The 8,299-nt window shown below is 36.8% G+C and overlaps 2 pseudogenes; both read right to left on the reverse strand.

Moving 5' to 3' along the window:
* LOC102811506 overlaps positions 1-4,921 on the reverse strand; it is a 7,480-nt pseudogene extending 2,559 nt beyond the window's left edge.
* Positions 4,922-7,124: 2,203 nt separating this feature from the next.
* On the reverse strand, positions 7,125-7,725 carry LOC102811115 (annotated as a pseudogene).
* Positions 7,726-8,299: the final 574 nt, after the last annotated feature.

The following is an 8,299-nucleotide window of genomic DNA, read 5'->3' on the forward strand; positions in this document are numbered from 1 at the left end:
TTTTAAAATGTGAAATGTGTCCACAAATTATTCCTTATTTCTCCATAAGGAAAGACTAAGAGAGATGCTGTACAAATATTCTACTGTAGCTTTGTCTTCATTTGAAGGCTAAAATGCCCTCCTCTGAAACTAGGATGAGGCCATTTTTTCCCCATAAATCAGATGGAGACCCCCAAAATATGTTTAAGTTCTAACTTCTAATACCTGTGACACCGATTTTGTTTGAAAATAGCAGATGCTATTATAATAATATCTCATAGTAGTGTAGTGTGGATCATACTTTATTATAAGTGCAGTCCTTCTGAAATAGAAGCTACACAAAGAGACATAAAGGAAAGACAGTCATGTGAAGATGAAGGCAGTGATTGAACTAAAGAAAGAAATACCAGGTGTCCTCAGTTACCACTAGAAGATAGGAAAGTAGAATGAAACGGAGTCCCTCAGAGCCCTTAGAAGGATAAATAGGCAACAGCCTTGTTTCTGAGTTTCAAGAACTGTGAGACAATAAATTTCTGTTTTTATGTATGCCACCCAGTTTGTGGCACTTTGTTATGACATCACTAAAAAATGAATACAGTTGAATCTTAAGTACATCAAGCAAAATAGTAATAAATTGACTATTTAGACTACAAGAGAGAAAATAAACCTAAACTCTGATAGTCAGTCCCCAGAGAGACTGGCAGAGCGATCAAAGTAAAGTTGAAATAAATACGCCTGGGTAGTTATACTTACAGATAGTGTTAGGACTTACAAAGCTAAGTGAAAAGTATAGTGCATGCTCACAGCAACACCTCAGCACCTGTTATCTTGTGTTATCTTTATGTTTGGGAAAGAAGATGAAACATTCATTTAAATTTCTTACCTCTTTCTCGCTGTTGCAAAAAACACATTGTCTATTTACTGGCTTTCACCTCATGAATGAAGGTTAACAAAGAAAGAACGAAAAATTGAAAATTATTCATATATAATTGCTCATGTTGTTAAATGCCTTCAAGTTCCTACTGATAGCAACACTGTATAGGGTTTCCCAAGAGCAGGTGGTGAGTTTGAACTGCCAAAATTGTGGTTGGTAGCGCAGTGCTTTTCCTAAAGCACCACATAATCTAGCTATATTCATTTACACTTTTCTTTACTCCCTTCATTTGTAACATCTTCCTTTCTTTTTTACATCTGTGAAAATTATTAATTCTTGATCCCCAGTGAAATCCCTGACATATATAAACAGTTAACACACCTGGCTGTCAGCTGAAATGTTGGAGCTCAAGCCTACCAGTACTGCCTAGAAACAAAGTCCTGTGATCTGCTTTTGAAAAATCAATCATTGAAAATCCTGTGGAGCAGTTTCCACTCTGACACATATGGAATTGCCATAGGTCAGTGTCAATTCAAATACAAATGACTACTGTAAAAATATACAAGGATGTTACAAGGATATGAAAGAAAAAAGGAAAATTACCAAATACAGTCTCCATCACTGTCCTGCCATACCTTTTACTATCATCACTGTTTTTCTCTGTGAACAAGTCCTGATTCCCAAATGGACGTGGAGGGTGGAACAGAATGCAAGAGGAGAAAAAGAAGAGAAATGTCTTAGGACTGAGCAAAGTAGAGATGTGTTCAAATCTCCACTAGGAACCTTAGTGTGATGAGGCAGATGAGGAAAGAATCTAATCACTCTTCAGTGTGGGAATACACAAAACATAAAATATGGCATGCTGATTTTAATTATTTTTAAGTTTCCAAATTAAAATATTTAAATTATTTATGCATGTATAAAATTAAACTTAAAATAATATTAAGAGCGAAAGTAATTTGTTAAATGACAGCTAATAACATGGCAAAATTTATGAAACTATTAATGTACCCCAAAATAATTAACTTTTTTTGTTCAATTTTTAGGATTCTGAAAAATAGAAAGAATGATTATGAAGAACTTGACATCAGTCAGCACAATGATAATCAACCATTCTGTCACACTTTCTTCTGTTCTTTGTTTGTCTGTCTTTAAATAAATAAAACAATGGATATGCCCTTGAAGCACTCACGCATCTGTGCACCATATCCGTCCTGATTTCCTCTCCTCAAGTACCCCTGGACTCATTAATTCTATTATCCATTACCACATTTGGATTTCTCAGAGTTTTGGTGTTTGTTTTATTTTTTTCTTGACATATTAAAAAAGTATTTTGTAGACACATTCACATGACATACATTTAACACATTAATTTAAGCAATGCAAATAACTACCAAATTCCAGAGTGTATTGACTTCTGGGAATGCAAGTAGTGAGGGAGAGAGAAGAAGAAAGAGTACTCCATGCATGTGTGTAATAGTTTATAGTTTATAAAAGGTGGCTAATATGCTAATATGGCCAAATGTCAATATTAATTAATGCTGAAAGGTTTTTTCTCTTATGGTTCACTGTGCTCTTCTATTTAACATATTACATAAATTTTGCTTTTTGTTTTTTAAAAGGAAACAAAAAGACTGAAAATATAGACCAATGGATATACATGGATCTTAATCTTTTGTTTTTCCAGAGTATTAAGCATCCAATGACAGGAACAAGACTAGAGTTCTTCTCTAGGGGTGAAGTCTAGAACCAGGAAGAAGTGAGAAACCAAATTCATGACCCAGTAGACCCACTTGTGGCCAAAAGAATGAAATGAAAATGATAGACTATTTATCAGTTTTTAAGGGATAATTCATGTTTTGGAATTCAGCAGACATAGTAGAGGATGGATTTCTGATATGATGCCACAAGATCAGCAGTTCAAACCCACCAGCTGCTCTTAGGGAACCCTATGCAGGGTCGCTATGAATAGGAACTGAGTCAACAACACTTAACAACATAACAACAGTAGAGGATGGAACTAATGAAAGCTGATTGCAAATTAGATTCAAGAGAAGAAGTAACTATATCAAGAACAGGCCCATTGGTTGATTTAGAATCTTACCCCATATTCTCATACCTTTTGAATACCTTCAAGATAAGCTTGTCAAAAAAAAAAAAAAAATTCCTCAGTTTCTCTCTATACTAGAAAATGAAATTCAGAGCACTTCTAGTGACCTTGCAGCCATCAGTGGGAATTCTCCAGTGGACCTCTAAATAGTAAAGGAGAAATATGACAAACCTGTAGCCAGGAAGAAAAGATGGACTAAGTGAGGCACAGGGCTCCTAGGTGAGATGGATCATCTCTGAAGGAGACTTGAGTGTGCTCTTCCTGGCCTGAATAAGGTTGTTAGTGCAGTGGTCACAGAAAGACAACATATGTCTCTGGTGGCCCTTGGGGCTCAATTTCCAAAGTTCCTCATTATAAATTGTACTGTCGTTGTTTCCCCAAGGCATAACCAACCCTTAAGCAGCACAAATCACAGAAGGGAAGTGCTCGAGAGGACTGACTCCCTGATGCTGTGATTCCCACCACATTCTCTCACATCCAGGGAAGGTCAGTCTTGGACAATTGGGACTGATACCAAGAAGCAGTGAACTTCTCCTTAAGCCAGAGATGGTCGCAGAAGGCCTATAACACTAAGGGGATGTGAGTCCTCAGAGGGATGCTGAGGATATAGCATGGAATCACATCCACAAAGTTACAACCAGTACCTTAAGTATAGCAGTATGGACGATTTACTTTACTATTATTGGCTCTTGAGCATATTGTACCCTCTAAAGTGGTTAAACTTTGGTCAATTCATTTTGGTACTGTTTATTCTTCCATCTGTATTTGATGCTTACTGTATCATTTAATATTTTGTCCATAGAATACTTCAATGTTACAATTTTATGCTTGTGTTTTGATTCTCCTCCCCCTTTTATTCAAACATAAAGTGTTGGGTCATTTCATTACAATAATTTACTATATTTTTCAAAGAATACCTGTTCAGTTCTTTTGCTTAATTAGTTCTTCCATTTTAAATAGGGCTCTGAGGAGTGGCTGGTGAGTGTGAACCAATGATCTTGCAGTTCAAACTGACTTTGAAGTTCAGCACATTAACCCGCAGTGCCATTACATTGATATAAATTTGCATTTTTTAAATTATAAAACATTTCAAGTGTACCAAGAAGTAGAACCACCACTTTCTGTCAATTTGTTGTACTGTGGTGCTTGTGTGTGGCTGTGATGCTGGAAGCTATACCACAGATATTTTAAATACCAATGGGGTCACTCATGGCCAAAAGATTTCAACTGAGCGTCCAGACCAAGACATATGGGGAAGAAGGAGAGCCACTCCTCAGAGCCCCATTAAAAATGGAAGAACTAATTAAGCAAAAGAATTGAACAGGTATTCTTTGAAAAATATAGTAAATTATTGTAATGAAATGACTCAACATCTAGTCACTGAATATCTTATAAATAACAGTAGAACCCTTTCAGGACCACAATATTGCACATTGAAACATGATGAAGAATACCAGAATATTGTCAGATATTGTGCCGAAAGAGATGGTGCTGGTTATCAGCCCAACTTGTAAACCACTATGGTACTAGGGTTACTGTCACAAAACACAGCAGACTAGTATTGAAGAATGGTTAAGAACAGGCAAACTTGAGGACCTGAACAAGCTCACAGTAAAATTGGGAACATTCCATGAATGCACAGAAGGATAGACTAATGCCTTCAGACTGTAGAGCAAGGCATTCATAATGCTAATGAACCATGAGAGTAGAATCAGCAGTCTACAGAGGTTGGAGTTCATGATGATCATGTACTCCAGTGGGTGTCAGATGACCACATTGCAATCATAAGCCAGTATTGCAGAGAGACAATTTTCCAAATAAGCAAAAACCAAGTCAAAGCAGATCTGGATGAGACAGCCTGTGTAACTCATGTATTTGGTTTGTGTCTGAACTTTCACCAGCATCTTGAGGGTCATGGTGGTGCTGAAACAGATGTTAGTGAAGGAAAGTCTGGAGAGGAAGAAGGATATGGGGTGTGAATGTGCATGATCAAGATGATGAGTAGGTTACAGTTTCAATGATCCATCCCAAAGAGAAGGGGTCACAGGAGAAAGAATTCTGATACACCTACTTGGCACTCTGTTCCCATGTTGTTAATGAATCTGGTGGAAAGAATAAGATGGGTACATAAAACATGTATATAAAGATCGCTTATTTTAGAGATAACCTCTAATCTATACTATAAAACTAAATAAATATAAATCGTTCTTGTGGTTCTGTGTGTGTGTGTCTCTGTTCTTCCTCTTTCTTCTTCGTTCTCTCTACTTCTATTTCTCTCTATTTTTCATTCTCTTTCTCCTTTCTATTTTTTTTTTTTTCTCTTCTTCTTTGTGTCGCTTTCCTTTTATACGTTCTCATTTTTCTAGGTCTTCCTTTCACCTCCACTACCACATCTTTCCAGACTTTAGTTAAGTACGTACTCTTTTCCACATATTTGAGGTAACATGAATATAATATTAAATCATACTTAGTCTCTTATTAAGGATTTTCTGAACTCTGAAAATGGTCAGGGAAATCAAAACTATATGATATTATGTGTTTTAGAATTGCAGTTCTCAAATCTCCCAAGACAAGAGTGCTATGAAGGGCTTACAGAAAATACAGATTGCAGGACAACATCCTGAGAATTGGATTTAGAATATTGGTTATTAGGCCTTTACAATATGCATTTATAACAAAATCTCAATTGCTGCTTCTGCTAAACTGGGAACCACATGCTGAGGACAAATATTCTAGAGCACAGAGTTGGAACAAGCCTGGTAGACTTCTGAGGAGAAAATGGCCTGGTTCACCAATGCATTGCGTAGTGGAATTCAAGTCCATGACCTAACCTACTGTCAATGGATCTTTGAAACTTGTTCTTTTAATTCTCCACTTCTAGTTCAATATCTCATTATTTGAGTTCTTATCACACACAAAAAACTTCCCTAATGATTCTAATTAATAGTAGTATTAGTAGGACTACTGGTTGGCACAAATTGTTGAGCTGCTTACCAAAAATGATGGAGGTTTAAGTCACTAAAAGGCACCTCAGAAGAAACACCTGGTGATCAAGTTCTAAAACACCAGCCACTAAAAACTCAGTGGAGCACATTTGTATTCTGACACATCTAGAATTACCATGAGTTGGAATTGACTCAATAGAAAATGAAGTAAAAATCATAACAAATAAAATAACTATTATAATCTTCTACAACCCAACTGCTAACAAAGATCTCTAAGTATTGATATATAGAATTATGCACATCTGTGAGCTAGGTCCTTCTACCATTCCTCATTTTACACTAGATCTCATTTAGGCAACACGAGTTTAAGTTGTTGCTACAAGATTTATGGTCTTCATGTAAGAATTAGTAAAGATTTACAACTTAGATTGTCAAAGCTCAGTGTACCTCTTATCATCATGTATAAAAACTTGACCAGTCTGCTTTAAGAGGGCAAAGGGAACTTAAGTAAAGTATACATAGACACTTCTAATGCCTTTAGAGTTGTGGGATTTAAACATTTAGTCATGTGTCTCAATTGAGCATGTGTCTCAATGGAAGCTAATGAAGAAGAAAATGTCTTCTGGATGACACATTGGAAATATCATCTCTCTTTTAAAAGGACACCAAGGAGAAGCAGTCACTTTTCTATATCTGGTTATAATGTCTAGAAACAACCCATGCACCTTTGCAGTCATTGATAACCATTAAAGGGAAAGTCTCCACAGGAAGTCAATACACAGGGGAGTGAAAAACATCCCTGCAGTTCTTTGGCTGATTTCACCTTATCTGTGCACTCTTTTTTAGAAAAAAAGATTATACTTATTTTTATTGTTTGTCCCAGCAGGTATAGAGGCTTTCCTCTTCTAACAAATAAAGACATCCTCACTGATAAAGTTGAAGTATCTCAAATCTTTCCCAAACTTCCCAAATAGTAAGCCATTGTTATTTTGTCAGTTTTATACACAAAGATACATAACTTAGAGAATTGAAATTAATTTTCAAACTATAACAAAACTAAAGAGGTAGGATTCACCATGGAGTTCTGATTCCAAAGGTTTGTCCATTAGCCATCACACTTGCTGCTCTCTTGTTTTAAAGAATTTGGTCAGCATTTATGATACACTCATCTATTTATCTCTGGCCTATTCCAACAGATTGAAAATCATCTGACACATCAATGGAAAGAAAGTATTCTAGAGATGAGTTTCCTCAAATCTCCCATCATGTCCTTGTTTCTCAGACTGTAGATAAAGGGGTTCATTATAGGGGTGGCCACAGTATACATTACAGAGGCAATTTTACTCTTCCTAGACAAGTGAGTACCTGCATAACTGAGGTACACCCCAAAACCTGTCCCTTAGAATAAGGAAAAAACAAGTAAATGTGACCCACAGATGAAAAGGCCTTATACTTTCCACACACTATGGAACGAATGTTCAAGGTAGAGGAGACAATTTGAGTGTAAGAGAAAATTATCCCAGAGAGAGGAACAACTCCAAAATGACTGTTCACTCCATAGACCAAGATGTTATTAATGTTATTACATATATGAGGATATCAGAGCAGGCAAGCTTGAGGACTAGTTTACAAAAGAAGTGAAAGATTATCCTATCTGTGCAAAAGGACAACTGCAGTGCCATCAAAGTGTGAGGCAGGGCACTGAGAACACTAAGGAGGAAGGACAATAGAACCAGCAGCCCACAGAGTTTTGGGTTCATGATGGTCTTGTACCTCAGTGGGTACCAGAAGGGAAAAAATCGATCAAAGGCCATCATTAGGCAATGGTTTGTTGATAAGCCTTCTTCTTCATATTGTCCAACTTCTCTGATTATTTTCTCAGCATATAGATTTAATAAGTATGATAAAATTGATACAACCATGACAAACACCTTTCCTTATTTTAAATCATGAAGTAGCTCCTTGTTCTGTTCTAACTACTGCCTATTGGTCACATACAAGTTCCCCATGAGCACAACTAAGTGTTCTGGAACCCCATTCCTCACAACATTATCCAGAATTTGTTATGATCAACACAGCTCTGTGCCTTTTCAGTAAACATCTTTCTGGTATTTTCTGCTTTAAGTGAAGATCACCTCAGGTGATGAGGAGGGTGATATACAAGGGAGAGAGTACAATACACAAGAAAAGGGAGTGTGGCAGATGAACAATGAAGATAGGAGAATACAGGGAGGTATGCATAGGCTAACTGGGATTTGTCAGGTGCCATCAAGTTAGAACTGATTCAGAGTGACCCCATGCACAGCAGAATGAAACAATGTCCGATCCTGGGCCAACCTCACTACCGCTGCCACACTTGAGTCCATCAATGATGCCACCTGGCCAATCCAT

Source organism: Chrysochloris asiatica, unplaced genomic scaffold (assembly GCF_000296735.1).
Source record: "Chrysochloris asiatica unplaced genomic scaffold, ChrAsi1.0 scaffold00715, whole genome shotgun sequence".
NCBI lineage: Eukaryota > Metazoa > Chordata > Mammalia > Afrosoricida > Chrysochloridae > Chrysochloris > Chrysochloris asiatica.